We start from the raw sequence: 26,888 nt of genomic DNA, 5'->3' as shown, positions 1-26,888 counted from the left end.
CATAGATTCACATGCAGCTCAATTAACCCGACAACAGTATGGACAGATGGGCGACCGCATGGAAGGCAACGTCGGACTTCGAGACGCGTGGAATCTTCTGAGGTGCCTTCTAGAACCTAATCAAACAAAAAGCTCCCAACACCGCAACGGAACTCGTCTCATCGACAGCTTAAAGATCGATAATGACATTTAATACAAACCCTAAAAGCCAAGTGATTTGCAACTACGCCAGGAACTATCCTCCCTTCATACACGGACAAGCCCAACCTTGATATCGATGCAGACATAGCGACATAGGAGGTTCGAGGAGCAATGCATAAACTCCGCGCTATGTCCGCCCCTGGACTAGGTGGGATACCAAAGTTCTGTGCAACCTCGACGACAACTCTGTCCAAGCCATGACAGAATAGTTAAACAAGCACTAGAAGGCAGGTACGGTTCCCCTTGAATGGACACACGCAAGAGTCACCTTTCTTCCCAAACAAGGCAAATCATTAGACATCACCAACCTCCGCCCAATCTCTCTAACATCATGCATGGGCAAATTTTCCAAGCATGTAATCCTTAACAAAATACACAACCACATGTATACTCGAAATCTCTACCCACACGCGATGCTGGGATTCCGAAGCCACGTATCCACACAAGACATAGTTTAAATTTCCTAGATAATTCTACATCTGCAGCACCTAAACCGCACAACAGCCTTACTGCTCTGGACCTCACTAAAGCATTTGATAATATGCAACTTGACTCAATCCTTGATGCCCTCTCCAGCCTAAGGGTAGGAGAACGCACCCACTCATATATCGTAGCCTTATTTCGCGACCGCACCACAGAACTCAAACTCGGTCATATAGAATCCCCCACCTTCTCTTCTCTCTAGGCAATCATGGAACACCCCGAAGATCAGTTCTCTCTCACTACTATTTTACATCACCCCCATCCCGAAGGTCTAAAAAATAATACAAAGCCCAAACCGCTCCCACACCCTCTATGCGGATGACACTACCTTGTAGACAACCATGGGAAATGTAGGAAACAGAGTGGACACTATTCAAGCAAGAGCGCACGTAGTGGCAACGCACGCAGCATCCATCGGCCTGGCTTGCTCCCCCACCAAATCCTAACTCCTGTTACTCTACCCAAACCGCCGCCTTAGTAAGTAAAAACATGCCTGCATACACATCACCATAGACGGGCTCCAAGTACCCGAGGTGAGCAAACTGCGACTTCTGGGAATGTTCCGGTAAAACAAAGGACTCCGCACAGAAACTATCCACCAAATATCAAACTATCAGACTCATCAAACAAATAGCGAACAGGCACAGAGGCATACGACAGCACGATCTCCGGTGCCTTGTACAGGCATTCGTTATCAGCCTAAGGGAATGTTCACTCCCGTGTCTCCATCTTACAAAGGCAGAAACGGAGAAAGTGGACGCACTTATTCGTCAGGCATACAGAACAGCCTTTCACCTCCCGAAATATACTTCTACCACACACCCCCTGAACATGGGAGTACACAACACAATCCAAGAAGTAGTGGAGGCTTATCGTACTGCCCAAATCAACAGACGTTCCTCCACAGAGACGGGCAGGTTCGTTCTCGCCGCGCTAAAACTCCAACCGATTGATCCACCCACTGAAAACAACCTTCTAGTCCCCCAACACATCCGGGACAACCTTACCGTATAACCCTTACCTAAAAATATGCGCCCTATTCACAACAAGGCACGACGAGAAGCTCGAGCCAAGGCGTTATACAAAGCCGATGCAACTGACACCCAAGCGGCCTACGTAGACGCGGCAGAATACAGTCACCCCACAGCATATGCCATCAGTGTGATTTCTTATAACTTCAATCACATAGTTTCTGCCTCTGTGAAAACAAAAACGTCGACAGAAGCCAAAGAGGTAGCCATAGCGCTAGCTATCTCCTCTTCCACTGCCACACTCATATTCAGCAATTCTAAATCGGCCATTCAAATTTTACAAGAGTAAAAATACACCAGGTCCCTCATCAAATCTTTAACTGTGGCTCAACAGCTTCCCGACCCATTCACGTTGTTTGCGCACCAGGCCATGCAGGCAATCCCGGTAACGAGGCAGCCCACTCAACTGCTCGAGCACATGTCAACCGAGTGGGGCATACCGAAGAGTGGGGAAAGCAAGCGAGGCAGACTTCACACCTATCATGATGTAACACTTCACTACCGGGACCGACTCTTATATTCCCCACCTCATACATCCCTCTCAAAACTGCATCAAATAATCTGGCGACAGCTACAAGCCAAAACCTTTCCCTCCCCAGCTTGGTGGGCCTTGGCACACCCGGGCCGGTACAACCCCACATGCTCTATGTGGCGCACTTAGAGCCACCTTCAATCAGATAACGCTTTTATGCGAAGATTTCAAACAACCGCCCAAATGGGGCCTCAGGGAACAAGAGGGTTGGGAGATCGCGGTCTCCAGCTCGGACCCAGTAGCGCAAAAGATGCTGGTTCACTGGGCTGAAGCGGTTGCTGCCAGGCACGGCTTGACAGACACCACCCGAGGTCAGGAACCACCTCAATCCATGTAATGTACCCTGGTTCCCACAATAAAAAATTTACCACCACCATCAGTGACCGCGGACAGTTCGTGTATTCTTGCTCTGCTATGGGCGTGTTGGTAGCGGCGGGAAAATGTTGCCGGAAGGTAGTCCAATGAGGGGTGTGGGCGTGTGGGGTAGGACGCTTGAAGGACCGTGTGTAGATCGTGGTATTGAGAAGGCAGTGGTCGCAGCCGAGGGTTTCCTTGGTGTTAACGGAGTCTGCGTGTCGTATTTGTCGAGGGAAGGTAAGATCCGGACAAGTTTCCTACGTCACGGAGTTACCTACGCGTGTTGGGTAAACGGGGTCGGTGTGAAGGGTGAGGCCCAGTGTAGCGTCCTTGCACCTCTTCTTTACGGTATCCCCACAGCTGACTGGGGGCATTGATGTCACCCATGATCAGGACGGGGTCTCGACCCGCTGTCTTCAGCGCGCGGGTAAAGATGTCTGCGAACGTCACTCGCTTCTGTTTGGGGGAGCAATATATGTTCTGTATGTGCATGGAAGGATCAGACCGGCAGGAGGGTAAGATTGTCACATTGACATACGAATAGGGGAGTGTTAGGTCTAGATTCTTTTTTGTGGCCATGTATGATTTGTGTACGCACAGACACGACGAAGAGTCTCGCTGGTACGTCATGTAGGTTGTTAACTTGGCCGCAGCTCCAGGCTCCTCAAGGGCGACCATGCCGGGCAAAGTTTCGAATGTTCCTAGGTATAGACACTGATTCGCGCGCTTTTGGCGGTTCCTGAAGCCCCTACAATTTCATTGCGTTACCAATAGGGATTGAGATTATTTGGGGGGGGGACTGTTGGTTAGGCTGTCCCGCTATGAGTGATATTTACTGAGATCAGACGCCTCCCCGGAACCGGCAAATGAAGTAGGTGCGGGGTTAGAGTCATCGTCATCCGAATCTTTAATTCGGGAGCATTTTGCGAGACGAGACATATCGTTAAGGTTCTCAGTTCCAGCTCGGCGGCCTGAGTTTATGAGGCGGGACATATTTTGAAGGTTCCCAGCTCGAGGGCCCGTTCTAGGATGATCCTGCATGTATTTGGAGACAGTTGCTGGAACCATTGACCATCATTTGGCTGCTACGCGGTCCATGGCGTCCACCACCATGTATGGCGGTTGGGAGGTCAGACGCGCCTCCATAGCGGTCATAGCTCCCGCGAACGCGACCAGCAGCTCCGGCTCACTCTCCATGGCATCCGAGTTCTTGGGACTCGTTGTGGCTGCGAGTTTAGCTTCTAAATTTTGAATTTTAGCAAGCAATTGCTCGTTCTGTGCCTTGAGCAGCTCGATTTGTTTGCGGCTCTCGGCGTCTACGCCAGATACCGTGGGTGAGAGGCAACTCCTGCCAAGCTGCTTACCTGCTTATGTTGCGGAGCGGAGGCAAGGGCGCCGGCAGCGCCGTCTGTCTGAAGCAAGAGGTTGTCTGCGACTTGGCCACCCCGCAGGCTCACAGGATTGCACGGCGAAATTCCAAAGACGTCGGACGCCCAGAAACAAGCCCAGGCAACATGGCGTCTTGACAACGGACACACCTGGCAAAAAGCCAGGTCATGCCACTCGCCATGGCGGCCTCCACCATGTTTTGCAGTTGGGAGTCCACACCCACCTCCATAAGGGCCATAGATTCCGCAAAGGCGGCCGGCAGCTCCGGCTCACTCTCCATGGCGTTTGAGATCTGGGGATTCGACGCGGCTGTGAGCTTAGCTTCCAAATGTTGAATTGTAGCTAGCAATTGCTCGTTCAGTGCCCTGAGCAGCTCGATTTGTTTGCGGCTATCGGCAACTACGGCGAGCACCGCGGGAGAGAATGAAGGTGAGGAGGGGATAGGAGTGGAGGCAACCCTTGCCCAGCTGCTCACCTGCCTATGTGATCATGATACTTGTTAGGCAATGACACCAACGCTATGACATTTAATGTGAGGCAGTTTCAAGAAACTGAGCATGGCTCGAAAAACTGCAAGACTGCTCCGCCAGCGCCAATGGTAATCGAAACATTACAATGCTAATCTATGCTGCGGTAAAACAAAATTTAAGAAGAAAGGCACCAGTATTTATTTACACATTTCACAACAGCAGTTGGGCTATACGATTACAAGAAGTGGTGGGATGAATAGTTGCCACAAGTAGGGAAAAAATTCACGGGGACTGCTGTCACTGATGGAGCACTTCAGAAGCCATCTCGATTTACAGATGATTGGAACAACTGCATCGCAGTATGCCATTGACATCCGTAAGGAGAACAATTTCGGTATCAGCTGTTACTTTCAATAATACAGCGCGTCGTAAAAACGTTTTATTTTTTTTTACTTGAAAAACGAGGAAAACAAATATCTGCGTTGCATCTTTCTGTTTCGCTTATTGCGAAGTAGTACTCACAATAGGCAAAGCTTGTGTTTTTACTTTGTCACAGAATTGCGCAGTTAGCGAAACAAAAAATACTGCGCTGGAGCACTCGTGACATATGACACATAGACGAGCTAACCAGGTAGAAAGTTCGCACCACAATCCAGATAATAAAGGGCACAGTTAACAATAATATTACCTTACTGACGCGAAATAAATATATATTCTGGTGTTGCCATTATTTTTCAAAGACATCAATGCGGTTGAGTACAAGTTTTGCGGTTTCCATTGCCAGAGAGGGACACAGCGATTTAGTTGACGAGGGAAACTAATACAGGCTTCGCAAAATTGGGTTTACCTCACTTTAACGTAGTAATCTTCACAATAGGTAAAGCTCGTGTTTCTATTTTATCACAAAATTTCGTAATTAGCGTATACCGCGAGAAAGAAAAAAACTGCACAGGAGCACATCCAACACACTGCGCTGTCGAGCAAGGCAGAGAAGCAATTAGCATTTCATCCTAGAAATCAAACGTGCACATCTAATACTACTATTGCATTGTTGACGCCTAATAAACACAGTTTTTGGTGCTGTCACTACATTTCACAAGCCTCAAAGCAGCGGAACACTACGCAGCAATCGCCGGAAGGATAAAGCAAAGCTGGCACTTATCATTTGTTGCAATGATGTATTATTGCAGCACCCGAAGGCAGAGAAAAGTAGTAGCATGACCTTGCACACCGAAAAATAGTCCACGAAACAGGAAGAGAGCGACAAGGCAACCGCGCGGGGCTATCCGGACCGCTTTGCAGCTAGGCGCACCAGGCACCCGCCTGACGAGGATGACCCTACGTCGCTGTGGCCATCTCTCGGCAACCAGCGGCTTAACTTCTCAAAGGAGGAGGAGCGGGGAAGACAGCAGCGGAGCGCGAAGGTGCTGGTGTGGAGGGGGCGCTCGTCAACTGAAGCCGGCGTCCGCCATCTTGCCAGTGGCAGAAAGCGCGCTAGACGCCGGCTCGCGCTGCTGCTTTTGCGCGCCGTTTGAGTGCAAGTTGACGCGACGGGTATGCAAACACCAATGGTTTGATAATGGTTGCCTCTTGCGTTGCCTACAGATGTGCAAACAGGCTGAAGAAGGCTTGTGACCTTACATTCCACCTGTAAGTACACGAAAGCAAGTTCAATTGAGCCCTACGCGCAGAATGAAGCCTGCTAGAAAGCATTCTTTTCAGAGATCCGGGCGTGCATAAACGGGCTGAGAGACCCGGCAGGACGTCCAGTTACAGAAGGGCTAAAAAAGGCTGGGTTTGTTGGCTTCTTGATACGCATGGCAAGCACCGAAAAAATGTTCGACGAGCTTGTCGGCCAGCATCAAATGAAATACTTGCTGACCTACATACGCAGTCAAGATAATGCTGAGAACCTTTTCGGACCCATACGTGGACGAGAGAGACATAACAAAAATCCAACAGCTGCGCTGTTTATGGCTGCATACGAGCGTCTGTTGGTTCAGACGCAAGTGACGTATTCCAATTCTGAAAACTGCTCCCAAGTCATCGTCTCCATCTTGAATTCAACCACAACTGTAGGTATGGTAGATACGAAAAGCACGGTCACTGACATACGCAGGTCATCAGTCCTGCAGCCCGATGACCAAGACTACACACATCGCATTGACTGGCCCGAAAGTCGTTTTGCTTTGGTCCGTGCCGTGGTGCCATATATAGCGAACGTTAGTTCAAAAACAACAACGTGTGATCAGTGCATCACAGCCAGTACTCAGATGAGCTTGCGCCTTTAACTAATCAGAAGAGCCGAGGTGGACTTGTTTCGCCGTCGCATGACGTCATTGGCCTGTCCGAAGCAGTTGATAAGGGGCTGCGACGGCTGCAGGATGAATGTGATGCCAATACGACGGTGCAGGAAAGGGCAAAACACTTTTTTTGGAAGTCCTGGGTGTGTCCTCCGAGAAAAAGTGGTTCCAGAAACTGGAGGAGCAGATCCTTGATTTCGATCCGCTTGAATATCATACCTACAATTTGTGCAAAAAAATTACTGAAGAAAACGTGAAATTGAGAATACACCACATGGCGAAAGAACGAAACCGGGAATTGATCAAGATTAAAGTCAGACCAGTTCTGTCAAGGTGGTTATCTTAAATCACCAGTAGGGAGCATCTCGAAATTATGTTTACTGTGCGTCTGACTTATTAAGGCTTTTTTTCTTAATATTTTAAAGGTTAACTGCTTTCTCCATGCCAGTTGCCTGCTGATGGATGGAAAATAAACGTTTACGACCACAAACACTTGCGTTCATTGTTTTGTAAACGCGAGCAACTTCATAGGCTGCGCGAAGAAGCACGAGCGCCACTGGAAAATGGCCGCCGAGGCTTCACTCTCCCGCATAGGCGCCTATAGGCGGCTTCCACTCCATCAAGGTTTATATATCATGCTTGTTCTGAAGTAAGGAGGTTGTCTGAAGTGCCGGGAAGTGTCTGTCATTCTTGCTGCTTGGAGGCGACGGGGGCGCCTTCTTGTCTTTCGATGACGTCAGGTTGCGGGAGGAAGACACAAGCAATATCCGGTAAGACGGGGGTGGTCAGTCGCTCACTGAAGGGGCTCCCAGACGGAGGCTCGTAACCACGCCCGGGACCTATCAGAATTTCAAATGTCTACTAGATCATCAAGGCTGGGTTCCCTCCAACCAGCCACCAAAAAATTGAATTACAAGAGGGGGAGGAGGAAGCATGAATGGGCAATCACACCAACGGAGGTCATTTGGTGCGGAGGTCAGCTTCCGCACTCTCGGATTCGACTGCTTGCATGGGGACATGCCTATCGTCCCTATTACTTCCAAAAAACGTAGGAAGGGGAGGGAGAGGGGGATGGAGGAAACTAATTAAACTAGGTAAACTATAACCAAAACCTCCCTAGCCTCAATCAAATTATCAATGCAACACAACCTCGCCTTCCAAATGTTTTTTCCTTTCTCATTTCCATCCCTATTCCCTCCTTCCGTCCTATTAACCTCCAACTCCCTCTTTCTCACCCTCTTCCGAGATCTCGATCATCTTCAACGGGGTGCCCCAAGCAGTGGCCTTCCCTCACCTCGCCTTGCCCTATTTCCTCCAACAAACCAGTCTTCCCTGGAACCCCGAGGCTCAGAACCACCAACCAATCAAGAAGAAAAAGGAAAGAGAGAAAACTGAAAGGGAGGGAAATGGTAAACGAAGTAAGGGAAAATCACCTGGAAACAAAATTAAGGGGTGGGGCATCTAATCTAATCTACATCAAGAATTCACAGGTACTCAAGCCATCCATCAACTGTCCCCAAGGAACAACAGCTGGACAATACAAGCCCCCTACCACCAGCCCCCTCCACGCGGTAAGAATTTGACCTCTTCGACGGACCCTTCTCCAACCCGGAAAACCATCTAAACAAAATGTTACCAGCAAGAAACATGTAGAACGCGCCACAACCGCAGTGAAACCATCTAGCGGAATAAATCCGCTATGAGCTGGCCCGTTCCCGTGGCGGCGGCTGGACTGGATAGTAGATTCAATAATTTCTATTATTTCTGTTCTCTTCTTTTTTAATCCGAAATTTTTTATTGTGGCAATCCCTATTCATTTTTCTTACTATTGGTTTAAGCCCGTTATACCTAGTGGCACGGACAGAGGCGTATTATTTTATATAGGTATTTGTTTTGGTAGCCTCACCATAATATACGTCTAGTGAGCTGGTTGCGCGATTGCAGCGTTCCGCGCTGTCATTGGCTCTGCGAGTGGCGTGACGTGGCTGCACGCAGGCCGCATTTTGAGGGGTCCGGGACTGGACACGTGTCTGCCTGATGCCCGATAGTACCGCACCTCACACATGCCAGCAACGCCGTAGAAGACCAGCTCGTCCTGATCTCCAGGGGCCAGGCGACCAGGGATGCATATGGGTCCCGTGAAGAGGGAACCACTCCCATCGACGGCGTCTAAGCAGACGTCGTATTTAGCTCGAGCAAATAAAGTTATTTCTCTCTCTCTCACGCCGGCAAAGTACGCTTGTATTCACGCACGACAGCCAGTTTCAAATTGCAATGTACAAGCCGCGGAACCACCATCCCCACAAAAGTGAGAACCGTGACGTTCATCTTTACCAGCTTGAGTACTTCTGTGAGCTCGCCAGATCACCTCTGCACTTTGTCTTTCAGTGCTGCTTGTCTTCTGGTTGGCCACAGAGATCACACCTCGGCATATTTTGCCGGCCTGTTTCAAATGTCCACGCATAGGGAGGGGTCCCTTGACGGTGTCAAAGTTGAAGTCGTGAATTCGGCGGTCCACTGTGGGTGGGTCCTGGGTGCCTACGATGACAAGGTTTTGGTCCCATACCGGGATGATGTTGAGAGTGGCTGCCGTCTGCTTGCCAAGGCAGGCGGTGAGCACACTAAACAATTTTTCACCCTTAAGGGTGAAAATTGGCTTGTCCCCAGACGCTCACCCTTTTTTACCTAAAGGGTGCAACCAATAGGGTGCAAAAAAGAGGGTGCAGATACCGCACCCTTAAGGAAGGGTGCCCAGCTTAAACTTTTAGAGGGTGCAATTGTTGCACCCTTCTCTAAGGGTGCACTTTTTCCTTTGCACCCTTACGAAATAGGTGGCAGAGGGTGCACCGCATAGATTCGCTCTGAAGCAGTAGTCTGGGATTGATATGCGGCAGGAATTGTAAGCATAAACATAGATCTCTGTGGGCCCATATTCTTAGTTTGCATCGTTTTCGCTCTCAACAGATTGGGACAAACACAGAGAGCAAAACAGCGCAAACTTCACAACGGACAGAGAAGGGCAGACGAGACACAGGCGCTGACTAAAACCTGAAGGTTTATTGTTCTGAAACCTCGGAATATATACAGCAAGCATCAAAAACAAGAAGAACAACAAAGCCTGATAGACACTCATCTCAGCTAGACATCAAGCAGGAGCACCATGATCATCCAACACCCGATAGGTGCTCCTGATCATGGTGCTCCTGCTTGATGTCTGGCTGAGATGAGTGTCTATCAGGCTTTGTTGTTCTTCTTTTTTTATGCTTGCTGTATATATTCCGATGTGTCAGAACAATAAACCTTCAGTTGTTAGTCAGCGCCTGTGTCTCGTCTGCCCTTCTCTGTCCGTTGTGAAGTTTGCGCTGTTTTGCTCTGTGGTGAACCAACTAGCTCGAGATGTCTTCTACAAACATAGGAAATCCTTCTCAATGCTGACTGGCAACCCAACAGACATCTTTGAAATGCTTTAACCATTTGCAAGAGAAAGTGAAAATGACACTTCGGACAGGTCAAGGGTGCATGAAAACTCATATTCAAAAGTTTTCATGCACCCATTATCTGTCCGAAGTGTCATTTTCACTTTCCCCTGCACTGGTTAAAGCATTGCAGAGATGTCTGCTCGGTTGCTAGTCAACCTTGACGAGGAGTTCCTGTGTTTGTATCAATAAGTTGAGGGCAAAAACAATGCAACTAAGAATGTTGAGCCACAGAATTTTATATTTGTGCATGCATTTCCTGCCACACATCAATCCCAGGCTTCGGCTTCAGTGTGAGTCTATGAAGAACATCCTATAAGCATCTAACTCAAATACTTTCCATGTTTAAGTATACGTAATTTTGATGAGGCACAATGACATGTATACTGCTCAATTTGAAGGTCTATCTGTGCATGTCATAGAGATGCTTGGCAACTGTTCAAACAAGCATACTGAGCAAATACATACCAAAAATAGGGCATGGAGATTCTTGAAACAATAATTGGAAAAAGTGTGTGCTGCAAAGTTACTCAGAGGCAGATTTACAATCATATACAAGTGACACCTACAGTTTTGGTAGTAAAGTTTATTCACACTATCAGCAAGTTATTTGGCTGGTTTATAGGGTTGGACAACTCAAAATTACTTAGGCTGGAGGAATGTCTACAATTTATTGCAGTGTAGTATCACAGCATAATGACATGTCAGAGCAAGCGCAAAATATTGCATCACTTATTTAGTGCATGGCACCCTCCCCTACACAAATGGCTAAGAAATGTGTAGATATACAAAAAAGGCATGTATATTTATGGCAAGACAGCAGAACATACAACTCCCAGCACATGAAAATTGAGATACTTTAGGTGACTGTTCAAGAACTTGGTAGCCACCACTCTAGGTACAATGCATAATGAAAGACGAGGCACCTAGGACATGTGTTGAATAGCTTGCAGTCATACTGAATGTTGAAGACCATGCTGGCGGACAGAACCGCTGCCAGTCACTCCACCCACTTGTCGCAGAGAACAGCTTTTCTCGGTCCACCTGGATGTGCAGCAGGTCGACATCTTCAACATTTTCCCCAGAGTATATGCTGACAGGAGAAGCTGGTACACGAGTCCTGCAGTAGCAATAAAATATTGCATCAGTGCCGATTCCTGAAGAGGTATTCTTGCAAAAGTTGAGAGTGCACAGGAAGACACACTTGAGTAAAGACGACACAGGACACGCACTGTCCCGTGTGTCCTGTGTCGTCTTCACTTGGGTTTGTGTCTTCCTGTGCGCTTTTACCTTTCGTCAAGTTGCAATGCAACATCTAGCCCATCTTCAAGATTTGTTAAAGTATTCCTTCAAACCCACTTCTTTTATAGGTACTCAAATGCTACAAATTATCTCACGATAATACAAAGAATGTCAACAATACAAATGGCTGGTTTGATATTTATGCACACAAAAGTTGCTTAAGCCAAATGTAAATTTGTGGGCAAAGGCCAGCAAACCTACAATGTCTAAATTGGCAGATTTCGTTTTATTTGTAATTATTCCAAATTTACTCATGTCAATATGTTTGTAATTTAATTAAACACTGATGAAAATACACATGACACAATTTCTTTGCCAATTGTAATCTGCATGTTATTTAGAGATGTCATTAAAAATTCGTTATGAAACTGAAAAAAAAGTGGCACGAGTGCAGGTGGAATGCTGACAATAGGTATGTGCGTGAAGACTGCACATTTTAAAACTTAGCGTTTAGTTGAAAGCAGCATTTGTTTTTTATTCATTTTGTATGATTGGAAAACTGCTCCACCTGCAGATACAATGTGCCACCTGCTCTTGCTCACAGTTCCAGAGCTCTTTGATGCTTCTGTTGCTCTTTACCGTCATAGCTCTAAAGGAATTATTTTCTTCTGCACAATACAATTTTAAATGCTACATGGTAAAGCTTATAACAAATCCTGAAGACAGTCAGCTATGGAATCAAAATGACATTCAGCAGCTCTTCATAATATGCTTTAGGCATTTAGATCACCTTTTATTTATGGTTTTACTTTGCATGTAGATTGACAGGACTACTGTTATTTGTTCAGATTATAGACTCCCTTTTGGGCGGTAGACGCCCATACAACTGGGGCCATTACCTGCACATAAACATGCTACTTGTTATAAGATGATCCTGGATAGAACAAGAGCAAGGTGACTACATAGCATGAAAGACAATTGAAGGGTAGTAGAAAAGCTTCAGTTTGCAAGCCAAGCCAAAAGTTTGAAGAGGCGCATGTCTATCTGGACACCATGAGCATCACTGGCAGGGAAGAACCTTTTACTTCCAAAGAAGAAAACTGAGAAAGGGAGGGAGAGGAGAGAAAGAGCGGCAGAGCGAGAGATGAAATTATGTTTGCCTGAGTATTAACTTCTATGACTTTGGTCTGGGTGGTCTATCACCAGAAAAACAAAATAAAAAGGTGGGAGTAGCAGGGAAAACTACAGTATGGGGTAGAAAATTCAGCATCTAAAGCAGGTTCAACGCTGGCACATGTTTCTTGATAGGAACAGGCAATACAGGTGCAGTTAAATAGTTAAGAGCTATTTGGAAATGGTTAAGTGTAGCATAGGCTAAGAATGCCATGCAAAACATAAATGAAATGCTGAGGAGAAAGTACAACTGAAAAAATAAATTTGAGTAAGCCTTACCTGCCAAAAAAGGCATTATCAGACGAAAGATTCAAGGGGTAACCAAAGTCACCAGTGATAAAGAGGAAATGTTTAATAAACATGTTGAGCTTATGCTAGTGGAGATACACTTGCTGTAAATATATTGCACCATTAATGATGCATGTGACTGCCTAGCCAACTACTTATGGTGTGGGAGGGATTGTATTTAAGGGATTCAAACGTTCCTTTCGAGATATTTATTTTCCACTGCTCCAAATTCATAGATTAGAAATGGCTCCGTATAGTTGGTTTGTGCAGAATTAAAGCTTACTCGAGATAAATACCCTAATTTCATCAAAATAATGGCCGATTTCATTTAAAGGCTATAGACTGCATTCAGGAAGGTTTCGCTTGTGCCTGCCCGACAACTATTTCATGTTATTCTCATTCATTGCCCTGTCTCTCCAATGTTTGTTTTTCTAGACAGTAGGTAATGAATACTTTTTCTAATGCATGACTCAACGTGTTTACCGAAAGTTCTGTCTTTTTATATTTTTTTTCTTCTTGATAATGTTTGATAATTTTTCACTATTCACGTGCGACATATAATTCTTTTAAGGTATTCATTTAGATCTCGTTAATCCTTCCCATAGTTGATTATGCTTCGTTATATGGAATCCGCATAATCGAAGGGATATCTACCAGATCGAAAGTGCAAAAAAAAAATGCTGTTCGTTTCATTTGTCACCGGGATCACCGGAATTTTTTGCCCATCAACTTCCACTCTTCTTTCATAGCAGCTAAAACATTATCAAGTCGCCAGCAAGTAGAATTTTTGAAACTTCTTTACTGCATTGTGCATGGTCATTATCGGCTGTCGTCTACCAGTTATATTAATCCAGTGCATCACACATCCACAAGAAATTATCATGAACTAAACCTAAGGCATGGAACAAAATACCTGGATCACATCGTTCTCTCCCATTGCATGAATTTGTTAGGGTAATCAGCCACTGTTGATCACTCTATTCATAACCTGAATTGAATGATTAGTTTGTGTCTGCGTTTGTCTGATTGTTTGCTCCATTGCTTGTTGACATTTTACTGCATAATTACCTTACTTTCTTTTTCTTTCTGTCATTTCTTGAAACATGCACTCCCCCGCCCCACTCCTGCTATAGCTTCAGATGGCGCTGCAGTATGTACAAATAAATAAATAAACAAATAAATAAAATGCTATCCTCCTTTTATCAAGAAAGGAACACCTCCGGTGCCGCACACATGCCCTTCTCCCTCCGTGTGCGGTATCCCCGGCGGTCTCACCCGTGCAGAGGAGGTTGCGCTTAGGAGGATACGGGTCGGGGTTGCCCTCACACCAGCTGTCACTCTGACGTGGTCTTACTTCCGACGCCTATATCCCCGCACAGGGTATCCGATATTTAATGACGAAAATGTTAAAGCCGACATTCACCACTTTCTGTGGGTCTGCCCAGCTATGAAACCGAGACGGATCCGGCACTCGGCGACAGCTGGCCTTTCAGCAAGCAATCATGCCTCGTATTTCGCTTGGGCGCAGGGACCACATTATCACTCACTCCTAGATTTTATAAAATAAGCCAACCTTTTTCATTTATTTATGCATTTACACATTTTCACATTCTTCATCTGCTATCCTGCTGATGCCCTGAGGAAATATATATTTGTAAAAAACCGTTCTGGTTGTCTCTGAAGGGGGTCGTGAGCCAGGGCAATAAAGAAAAACGTAGTCCCTCATAATTGTCGCAGTCGCACACTTTGTGGCGGCGTTCTGAGAGAACTTATTTCCCTCCGCACACGTGCGACAAGTGCCGACACAAAAAAACCGAGGAACACGCGCCTGAATCGGTTTTGGTCATAGCAGATACCCTGAGAATTGTCGCAGAAACGTTGCCGGTTCCAATAAAATATGCAAATTGATGCAGCTTACAGTTCTCCGCATGACTTCTATCAGGGCACACGATAGCTTTGCATGCCTTCTTGTGAACACTCCTGTGATGAAGGCAGCTTCCATGGAGCAATATCCGCCAAGCTAAGCCCGCAGTATATTTCACCACTCGTAGCGTGCAAAATCTCGACGTCTCGGTTGACGTAGACAGTATCCTACCCCTCAGCCACGCCAAAAGTATCGCAAATAAAGTGCATTGAGCTCAGGGACTCAGTTTACACAAATTATATCACGCATATTTCCTTGTCAAAAATCCGTCAATAGTTGTCGAATTCTAAAAAGAAGCATCTTGCACCGACATGACTATGGCGGTTTGCATGTGCCAACAGCCAGCCACTTGAAGCGGTGTACAGCCTGTAAGACCTTATATGCGAGGTCGTTCGGGAAGAGCCTCGCCGGCTGATGTCATCTTGCCAACATCCCCAGTTTGCCGCGCTCGCAGACGTTGTCCGAGAAGTTCTGTAGCCCCAGGAAATGCGAAGCCTGGAGAACTTCCAGCAATCGCTCATCATTCTTCAATTGCAGTGAGGCTGCAAACATCATCTATCACGTTTCATATAGCTTATCGGGCTATGTGGCTTTGCAATCCACGCCCAACGACCCCGTCCTGGCACCGACCCCAGGAAATTGACAACTTCCTGCGGAGGGGCAAGCACGTGCTGCCAAGTCATCTCTCATGCCCCCATCACCGTTCAGCTCCAGCTTTGCGTCGGCGGGCCAAAGCTACATGCAAGGGAGGCCCCCTAGCCTTCAAAGGGGAAGCTAAAGAGCAACCTTTGGAGGTGAGCTTACGTCACTGCAAAAACACGAAGATCCTCCGGCGCCGGGGATGACTGACGAAGAAATCGCTTTTACGCTGGCGATCCTTATGAAGATATCCAAGACGATCACGCAACAAAACTACAAAGTGACACTGCCGCCCAGCGACGTCACAACGGCGTGGCCAGTTATGATTCGGCTAATGGCGAAGCCGATGCCGAACACCACGAACAAGTGACTTCGAAATTGCTGTCGACGGTCGCACGGTTACCGCCTTAATGCTGACTGGAGCCGACTATTATGTCATCAGTGGAGCATTCGCAGCTTAGTTAAAAAATGTGACAACCCTTGAGATGGCCTGTTGATCCGCACCAAGGGTGGTAAATTTATTGCGCTTCCGGACAATGCACCGCAAGAGCGACATTGAATGTACGTGCTTATCCTACAAGCTTCGTGGTCCCAAAAAACTGCTCGCGAGACGTTAATCTGGGTATGAATATTCTCAGTGAACATCAGAAAACATGCACTCAAAGCTAATTAAGCGATTGATGGACAACGCCATACCTTCTACGACGACATCGACGCATCACGTCGATCTAAACGTCCTCGACGGAGACTTGGCCGGGCCGCCTCGATCGAGCGTTGTCGCGTGCATGGGAAACACAGCTATTGAAACCATCCACGGCATCATCGAAAGCAACTAGCAGTTGCTCTTGGAACGAGGAGGGAGGAGGGGGGGTGTGCATCGCAAGAGGTATCTCCCATATCCGAGAAGGACAAGCTGATGTGCTGGTGACAAACTTTACCAAAGAATTCCGGCATCTCAATAAGGGCACAAAGATCGATTTCCTCGACGAGCTATTAGACACCTGGCAAATCTTCGCCCTCCCCTCTCAATTAACAGATCATTCACCCTCAATAGATCAGCACCTGTTCGACATCAGCATAGCACTGCCTAGAAGGAGACATCAAGAGGTTCGCTGTCTTCCTAAAGGTATAGCAAGTACTTTTGGTCAGTGTCGAATGTGTGACAGTCTCTGCTGCCAAAACACCGCATTATCACAGACGAATAGGCCTGACCTCTTGATCAAAGCCCCTATCGTGCACCGCCGCAAGAACGCCAAGACATCAAGAAAAAAGTAGATGAAATTCTTCGTGGCGGCTTCAATTCTGCAATTCTGATGAAGAAGAAAGTCTGGGCACTTCGTTTCCGCGCTAATTACCGCCTTTTGAATTGCATTACAAACAAGGATGTCTACCCGCTTCCCCACATCGACGACACACGGAATATGCTCTGCAACGTCTAGTACTTTTCGTCGCTCGACCTAACGAAGAGGCATTGGCGAACTGAGGTCGGCTAAAGAGACTGCGAGAAGACCACGTTCTTCAAGCCAGGCGACCTCTTGGAGTTCAAGGTATATTTATTTATTTTTTATTTATTAGTACCTCACAGGCCCCGAAGAGCATTGGGTGAGGGGGGAAGACCACGTTCTTCAAGCCAGGCGACCTCTTGGAGTTCAAGGTATATTTATTTATTTTTTATTTATTAGTACCTCACAGGCCCCGAAGAGCATTGGGTGAGGGGGGCAAATCGGTACAAGAATATCGTACAAGAACGCGGTACAAGTCAAATACAAGAAAGGAACACGAAATTTATACAAAACCGAGTTAAAATAACATCAGACACGAGACACGAAAAACAATGCTATAATGCTATTCGGTCTCTGCTCCACAACCAGCTACGTTCCAGCCGGCAATGGATAAAGCTTTGTCTTGCTGGAAGTGGCAAACTTTTCTGGTATACTTAGACTCTTGTCTCTCCCCAAGCTTTGACGATAATCAAAAAAGCCTCGAACAGTGCTGGGAGCAATCAAATTATAAGCGCTAATACTGAAATTAGGGACACTTAGCCTACAAGTAGCTGGTGTTCCTGGATCATATTAAGTAAAGAAGGAGTTCGCCCTGATCCACACAAAACAATTTCGATCGTTCAGTTTTCACAACCTGCCGACAATAGGGCTGTGTGCAGATTCAGTGGACTATGTGCTTGTTACCGGCAATTTGTCAGGAACTTTTCTCGCATCGCCGAACCGTTGACTCAACTTACCAATCGTGGTGTACCTTTTAAATGGAAAGCGCCGCAATCAGATGCCTTTAAGGAACTTAAGGGCAGCTACAGTCCCTTTTTGTCACAGGAAAATTTAATAGAAACGCCTGCACGACGCATGTAGTGCAGGCCTAGGCGCAGTTCTTCTTCACAGAAGTGAAAAACAGGAAATAGCTATAGCGTATCGCTGCCATTCGCTTTCGAAAGTCGGAGCGAATTATTCGACAACCGAGAAAGAGCGCCTCGAGGTCATCTGGGTAATTTTAAATTTCAGGCAAATCACCGATGCTTTCTTGGGACCGGTAAGGGCCAGCAGTTTCATCAGGAGAGGAAGACTGCTTCCTCACCTGCTTTCATCAGACGTAATTTTATTCATTTGCGTTGAGCAATGACATCTTCGCGAATAAATTCGTTCCCAACAGGAGCGCGCAGCTTTTAAAAACCTTCAGCGGGAAATTCTACAGGCGTTGCACGATGAGCCGTCAGCAGAATATCTCGGATTGCCGCATAAGTTGAAACCAGAAGTACTGCAGGCTAAAACTACCGACCGACTTTGCCCTTTACGCGAAATCATGCCGTGAGTGTCAGCGACACAAGACGCCTCCTATCAGTCCCACGGGGCAACTGAGCCTTTTACCACCCCAGAATAGGTCATTTCAGCAAACCAGGATGCATCTCCTCGGCCCAATTTCAAATTCACGTCTGGGTGAAGAGTATATCATCGTGGCCACTGACAACCATATCCGCTAAGTCGAAGCAAAAGCCCTGCCTAATGGTTCTGAGGCAATAATTACAAAGTTCTTTGTCAAACGATTTTCTTGCGACACGCGCGCGCAAAGTGCTCATCAACGTGAGGGGAGCAATATTTACTGCTCCGCTCACGCAAGTCATCTTGACCAAGAATAATACAAGCCAATGACGTACAACAGGTTTTTGACAATCCAGACAGCTGCTTCCGAACCTCCTGAGTGTGTCTTAGGACTAAGGCCTTTGTGGTGTGTGTGTATGTGTGAATATTAGTACGCCATATGTAAATAGCGTTTTGTTTGATTTCTGTTGATTTTGTTTTCGTTATGTGCAATCTGACAAGACCAAGCAATAAAGAATAAAAAAACAGCATATCAATCGCAGACCGATGGGCTTGCGGAGCGCCTTATAAACGATTGCAGACATAATTGCGTACAAGAAGAGAGTGAGAAGTTTGGGCTTAAACTGAACATTAAAAAGACACAGATCATGGCGTTTTGCCCCATCAAGTCCTGGAGCATCAAGGGACAAGAATTAGAAGCTGTGACAGGGTGTCTCTTCTTGGGCTCCAAAATCACCCCGGAAGGAGACTGCAGCCATGAAATTAGGAGACGCCTAATTCTGGGAAAGAGAGCCATGGCTAGCCTTTACCGCCTAGTAAAGAGCAGACATTAGTCTGTCAACCAAGATCCGTATAACTCGTGCTATGGTATTTCCAGTTGTGATGTATGGATGCGAGATTTGGACTGTGAAGAAGGCTGACCGTCAAAGAATTGACGCGTTTGAATTGTGGTGCTGGCGGAGAATCTTGAGAGCTCCTTGGATGGCCAGAAGATCAAATCAGTCGATATTGTTGACCATAAACCCTGACTGCTCATTGGAGAGTGAAATTCTAAAGTTCAAGCTCAGTTACTTTGGTCATCTGATGAGAAGGAAGGAGTCGCTGGAGAAAGATTTGATGTTATGAAAGGTTGAGGGTCACCGGAGAAGGGGTAGGCAGCGAACGCGATGGTTAGATGGCATCCTCGAGGCGCTGCAGATGAAGTTATGTGATGTTAGGAAGATAGTGAGAGACCGGAAAGCGTGGCGTGATATGGTCCACAGGGTCACGAAGAGTCGGACACGACTGAACGACTCAAATGAACTGAACTGAAATGGACACCAGAACACGAGACATGGGACGCTATCCTGCCGTACGTGATCCTCGAGTATAATAAAGCCTTCCAGCACACAACTAGAGTGACGCAGTACAAGCTTGTGTTCGGCAGGAAGCCATGACGAAGGCTCATTGCGATGCTGCCGCACGAGAAAGAAGCAAACTGTGACGTCGCCGCCTACCTGCAGCGGGCAAAGGAAGCCCATTGATTAACGCATTAAACACCAACAATGCACCGAAGGCCGATAAAACAACTTGCGACAACGCGACGCAGAGTACAAGCCGGGAGACCAAATCTGGACATGGGTGCACATTCGCCATTGCGGAATCAGTAAAATGTTGTTAGGTCAATACTTTGGGCCATACAAAATCCTTCGCCGCGTCGGACAACAGGACTTTGAGGTCACTTGCGACAGTGGGACCGCATCCGAACGGCGAAGCGAGCGCCCAGAAGTCATACATGTTTTACATCTGAAGCCGCATTGCGTGCGTTGAAGAATCCGTAACGTTTAATCTTTCTGATGTTTACGTTTAGCTTTCTCTTCTAGCGCCCTCTTGGGTGGCGCTGCGAACGCGGATATCGCGCACCGCCTGCGAAGAAAATAAAGACGGCGCTTGGTCGTGGCTCGTGCAGCTTTGGCAGGCAGTCTTCTTCTGGTAGCAATCAACAGCAGTCTGGTTACTTCGCTCCTGAGTCTTTAGGGCTTCATCTGTTGGCCTAGGACAAAAATGACGGATCCCGGTGCATCCACGTTGCAGGACACACGTCCTCAAGAAGTCTCGTAACTGCATGCGAGTTTTTCACCTTTCTGGTCCCAGAACCGGCAGGTTTGGTTCCGCCAGGTTGAGGCGTAACTTTGCCTTGGCCGCATCAGTTCGGAGATGACGTGATACTACTATATCGCCTCGTGCCTATAACTCGACGTTGTCTGCGAGCTCTTCGACGTTTGCAACGCCCCCCTGGGTGATACACCATATCAGGATCTGAAACTCAACGTGTTGGAGAGATTTGTACCATCGGAGCGTTGCCGCCTCCAGTAGCTTCTTACCGAAGAAGACATTGGCGATCGCCGCCCTTAGTAGCTTCAGTGCTGAACGTGCCAGCTTCTCGATGAGAGCGATATCTCAATCTACTCAGCGTTACTTCAACAGCTTTTACTCCAACGCCTTTCCCATCCCATTCGCCTCACTTTGGCGGGGCCGGTGACGTCACCCTCGACCGCCTGGCTAAGTTCGCCGATAACATTCATGAGGCGACCTACCCATCCGAAACTACACGTTTGCCGCCTGCAGACCCGGCGATTTCTGGCCTGGAGGCCCATCTCGTTGAGCTTCTCACCTCAATCGCCACACTTCGTAGCAGAGATGGGCAACCTCATGAGGTGGGGACGGCTACCTCAAATTAACCTTAGCCTCACCGAATGATGTGATGTTAATGTGAGGTCAGCTACAGCTCGAAGTGTTTTGAGTGAGGTCACAAAACTGGGCCTCAATCTCACGCGTGAGTTTGAAGTTGAGTGAGGTCGTCATTGTACGAGGTCGAAATTGTGGGGTCCAGTCCTTTGCTGTTGCAGCGGCTTACTTTGAAGAGCGCCCCTTCTGACGCGGAATACGAGCATACTGTCGTAGTGTGCACCGCGGAGACTTGGGGTTCGGTTACCCCCGGTACGCACGACGGGATGCCGCGGCCCCTTCCCAGATTTCGGTATTCAACCGTAATAGACGCAGCCCGAGGACGCTTTCCTCTGGTCTTCGTGGAAGGTGTGTGTTTTCTCTTTTTATTTTATGGCATGATCTCCTCGTGCCCCCCCCCCCCCCCCCCCGGCCTCCTCTCCAGCTCTCTCTGACTTGCTTGTGCCGACGCTTGCAGCCGGCCAAACACCCAGAAGCGCGAAAAGCACATAACTAACGGTGGCCAGCGGTGCTTTTGACGGATACCGCAAACAAACAAGCAAACCAAATTGTCTTTGAGTAGACAGCGCGGAGAAGAACTGCTTGTCGTCTGCAGCCCGTTTACAGGTACTAACGTCACGGCTACCGCCTTACATTCAATGAAGGATCCCTCTCTACATTACACGGAAACGTAACATAAAATGGTGCAACGAAATTTTAGAGAACGTGATACTGATATGAACAAAACATGAACAAACCAGGAAAACCGGCACAATATCGTCTGAGCATTTTATCGAGGTCCTCCCTTTCTTATCGTACTCTATCTTTCTATATTCCAGTCCTGTAAATTTATATTCTTATATTCTCCAGAATAACCTATCTTTGGTCTTGGGCTCCTTGTTGCTTCTCATAGATTCACAGGTGGCCTCGAATAACAACAAGCGCCGAATCATTGCAGCATGGGATGAAGGTACTAGCGTTCTTACATAACCAATATTGCAGTAAAACCTGTAAGAGCATGAGACGGACAGTACAGTACACCTTATAAGACCCAGCCGGTATACAGGAAAGAAGTCTGCGCGTTTGAACCATTTACCTAAATAGAAGAGACAAAAAATTATATGGTGCTTGTATGCAGTAAAGCCCAATTAAACAAAAAAATGTTTTTTGCTTCGCTAAGGCCCTTTGTTCATTTCTCACATTCGATTGAGACCAAGCAATGCAGGAGGAAGGAGGATTGTAAGAGATTCTTAACTTCATAATATCAGGTCTCTCTCGAAATCTCTTATTGAGATATAGTAATAAATTATTGTAATTTAATTACTTTTTTTGGTAATTTGTAACATTGCTACATTAGTAACATAATGAATTACTTTTTGCTAGTAACTTTGCAGCCAAATAATTATGTCCTTTTGAAATTACTTTTACTAAAGTAATTTACCCTGCCGGCGTGGCGCAGTGGTTACGGCGCTCGACTGCTGTTCCCTAGGACGCGGGATTGAATCCCGGCCTCGGCTGCAGCTTTTCTATGGAGGCGAAAAGCAAGGCGCCCGTGTGCTTTGCGATGTCAGTGTAGGTTAAAGAACCCCAGGTGGTCGAAATTTCCGGAGTCCTGAACTACGGCGTCTGTCATAGCCTGAGTTGCTTTGGGACGTTAAACCCCACAAACCAAACCAGACCAACCTTTTACTAAAGTGCGCCACTACTCCTTCAATTGGCCGCGAAAGCAGGAACGACGTGCGGCAAGCCGAATCCAACGTTACGGATCGGCAAAAAAAGACGGAATTGATAAGAACAATGAGTCTGAGACCTCGTTTGTAGCAACAGAGTCACTTAGTGCGGCTATCCCATGGCAACCATTCTCCAAGCAGCAGGATACAAGGCGTCAAGGGAATGCCGAAGGGAGAGGTAGTGCAAGAAGGCTGATTGAAAACTAGTTGGGAGCACGGCGCCGTGACACTTCCAGTTGCGTCGGCTGGCACAGTTGTGCCATGTTACACTCGTCACCACGAGGCGAGGGAGGATTGGGGTTGGGGGAGATAGGAGGAAGGGTTCATGGCGTAAGCCACAGTTGCTTGACAGTTACTGAGCAGTGAGCACAAGGTGAAAAAGTCGATTCTTGGGACTGTGGAAGCAATAAATAACCTAGCTTCTTCGTGCCCTTCAAATGGCGGAGACAGCTCCGGGCCAGCAAGACACTGGGTTCGTCGGTCATTTCACGATCTTTAGACCATGCTTCGCTTTTGTTGTAGTTGTATTTTTTGCCGTTGTCTTGTTTTGGTAATGGAAAGTGCTGTAAGAAAGAGGGAAGGAAGAGCTCTCTGGGACGGAATTTGGCGAGAAGACGAATGTGTGTGCTTCGTGTCTGGATAATAAGTTGTTCTTTTGTTTATTAGCTTTACTTAGTTTTTGCATCGACGGAAACTAGAAAGTAATTTAAATGTAATTGTATTATTCAGGAGAAGTAATTGTAATGTAATATTATCACTTTTTGGAAGCAGTAATGAGTAATATAATTTAATTACTTTTCTGCGATTTTTGGCAAAGTAATAAATGATGTAATTTAGTTCTTTTTTATAAGTAATCTGACATTCTTTTTTTTATCAATTGAGATATATGTGAATAAAACCGCTTAAATGCTAGAACTGAGGAATGCAGTACTAAGTCGATGTCCCGAGGCATTTACATACGCTCTGGGAAGCGCAGTTCTCGGTCGTTTTAGTTGGCGACATTTCTTAGTAATTTCGTCAACATGGTATTTCTTTTTATGCACTTTCTTGTATGTCACTTCAGCAGAGAGGAGACTTCTTCCCTCACAGTTGGCTACTTCTTTGGCATCTTTAGAGGCACATAGCACAAGCCTCCTTTTCACTTACCGGCACGGTCGTTTAGTTATTTTCTCTTCTTTTGTGGCAAGTATTGCAAAACGCGATGTAGTCACTGAAAGTGGAGCTGACGCATATACGCCACTACCTTCAGTGTGTATTGGTGGCAGTTCGGCATTCACCGCATGAGCAAAACCAGATGCCTAGAGACGGACGGCGAAGGGAGGAGCGCGTACACAGCTGGGATCGCGGTCCCTTGGGGCTGCGTGCTCGCCTTTTTTCTGTTGTTCTTATCTTTATTTTGCGTTTATGTGCGATAATAATACGACACTAACGTGGAAACGGCTTCTCTGGGTGCATGCGCGGTGCAAGCGGCGAAGAAGCGTCAGAGACACGGTGCAATTTAATAGTTCATCCTTTAAAAAAAAACGAGTGAAAAAAAGCTCGTCTCAGGCCTGTTGGCGAGATGGCCTCCAGCATTCTATTCGGACATACAAGACCACAGAAAAGTGGTTCATGTTTAACCTTCTGTCCTAGAACTTCCGATCCCCGTAGTTTTTTTTAATATAAGCGTGGGGTTCGAACAAGCAATTCCGCCAATTCTTGGAATACGCCACGGGATCACAAAATTATCGACAAACACCTAGTAATTGGCCAGTTTCTACTTCATAACATCAACAGTATTCCTCTGCTGATTTTTTTGAAGGTATTACTATTTTTTTCTAATTTCATGTATTCAGTCGCAAGATAATGTAACGTTTATTAAAAAAGAAGCTTGGCAACCATGATTGTTTTTCGAATTAAAAAACGAGGATATCGTCATTGTTGTCATCGTCACTAGGATCAACAGCAGTTGTCGTTTTAGTATATAGTAAGAACTGGCTTGGTTTTATTCCTAATACGAATTTCATTCACGTGGGTCGGACGGGATAAGCTCTTTGTATTACATTATCGGCCTATATGCGTATTAACGTGGCACCCATGTAGGCCATAGAATGAAACCGACCAAAAATGGTAGGCGAGGAGGGAGAGAGGATTACAAATTTAGTGCATAGTTGGACATGTAGTCTCCGGAACTATTTTGATTTTTGCCGGGGATATTAATTGTTGTATAAAATTAAGAGTAAAATACAGCCTTCATACGACAAAATTCTGCCTTGCCTATATATCCCAGGATTACGCTTTAAGTTACGGCTTAATGACTCATTTTGGGTTTTTTTTGAGGTCCAGCGCCCGACCTCAACCTCACAATTTCAGTGTGAGGTGAGGTTGAGTGAGGTCGGCAATGGTCCCCTCAAAAGTGAGGTGAGGTTGCTTGGGGGATCTCAACCTCAATTGCTGAGATTGAGGTTGAGTGAGGTGGCCAAATATTTTTGAGTTTAAGGTGAGGTCGAGGTTTTTGAGGTCAAATGCCAACCTCTGCTTCGTAGTCTGCCCCAGGAGATATGGCCGCATCGTCTCGATCATTGCGCTCTTTTGCGCACGCGTCACGCTTAGAGTCCCAGCCCTCCGGCTCTCAGCCAGTACCCCCGGTGTTTTTGACACCAGGTCACGAAGTATACACAACCTGTTCGTGTCCGAGAAATGCCTGCCGGGATCAATAACGGCGGCGTGAGGTCCAGTCAGTCCTCCGAGCCGCCATTTTATTGGAATTGACACCTTCTCAAGCAGCCAGTTCCTTATAGACACAGAAGCGCAAATCAGTGTGGTTCCACCGACTAAGATTGATCATTCCAAGTCATCAGGACGCTCCTTGCTGCCAACGCATCTATAGCCACGTACGGACTAACATCTCTCACCGTCGAATTTGGTCTTCACCGCACTTTTTGTGCGTATTTGGCATCGCAGACATGAATCACACTATAATAGGCTCGGACGTCCTCTCATACTTCGACTTGGAGTCATCTTGCAGCGTCACAGCCTTATTGACGGTCTGTCTCAACATCGCAGACATGGATCACCCCAGCATAGGCTCGGACTTCCTTTCATACTTCGACTTGGAGTCATCTTGCAGCGTCAAAGCCTTATTGACGGTCTGACTCATCTCTCTATCTCGGTAGTCTTGACCTACATTACTCCCATGACATCCGCACTTCTATGGCTTCCAGCAAGTTCGAAAACGTGCTGGCAGATTCCCGGAGCTGCCCAAGCCATGCAACCTCACTCAGGTGCCGAAACATAAGGTGACACACCACATTCGCACCCGGGGTCCATTCGCACCTTCTCGTCCACGCCGCTTATTTGGAGAGCATTTCGCTAGCGCGAAAAGTGAGTTCGTCCCCATGCTGCAGCTCGGCATTATACGCCCGACATCAACGCGTCGGCGGCTTCGCTGCATCTAGTGCCCAAGCGGCATCCCGGTGACTTGCGTCTCTGTGGCGACTATTGGGCTTTGAATGCCAAGACTTTCCAAACAGCTATCCGCTATCCCACTTCCAGGACTTTACGGCACGTCTCGCCGGCTGCGCCATTTTTAGCAAAGTTAACCTGCTGAAGGCGCATCACGAAATTCCCTCGAACCCGCCGACGTACGTAAGACCATTATTACGACGCACTTTGGTTTGTTTTTGTGCGGATACCTTTGGACTACGCAATTCAGCTCAAATCATCCAGCGGTGCATGACTACGGTCACGCGGGGCCTGCCGCCTTTCTTAGCGTACCTGGATAATGTCCTCATCGCCAGCCCAATGCCTCAGGTTCATTAGCAGCACCTGCCTGCTCTGTTCAAGCATCTACAGAAGTACTGCTTGGTTGTGAACGCCTCCATGTGTGTTTTCGTGCCTCTGAGCTCAAGTTCTTGGGTCATAACACATCGTCTGAGGATATACGCACTCTTGCGTCCAGCCTACAACACTGCGCCACTGTTGCAAATCCCTGGGTTGGTAAATCTTTCCTGGCGCCTATCCCACACTGTTCAGAGCTGCTCCGTCCGCTCAGCGACCTCCTCTGGTCAACTGCTGGCTCGTCGTCCGTCATTTCCTGGTCACTAGAAGCGCAAGCCGCAAAACAAGCAGTCGCGA

General features: G+C 47.0%; 1 pseudogene; it reads left to right on the top strand.

Annotated features, from left to right (window-relative positions):
- The first annotated feature begins 6,436 nt into the window (after window positions 1-6,436).
- On the top strand, window positions 6,437-25,906 carry LOC146209609 (uncharacterized; annotated as a pseudogene).
- The last annotated feature ends 982 nt before the right edge of the window (window positions 25,907-26,888 follow it).

This window comes from Amblyomma maculatum, chromosome 1, assembly GCF_055883805.1.
Source record: "Amblyomma maculatum isolate TAMU_Amacu chromosome 1, ASM5588380v1, whole genome shotgun sequence".
In the NCBI taxonomy this organism is placed as follows: domain Eukaryota; kingdom Metazoa; phylum Arthropoda; class Arachnida; order Ixodida; family Ixodidae; genus Amblyomma; species Amblyomma maculatum.
Note: the sequence above shows the minus strand (reverse complement) of the source record. Positions and strands in the feature narration are given on the sequence as shown.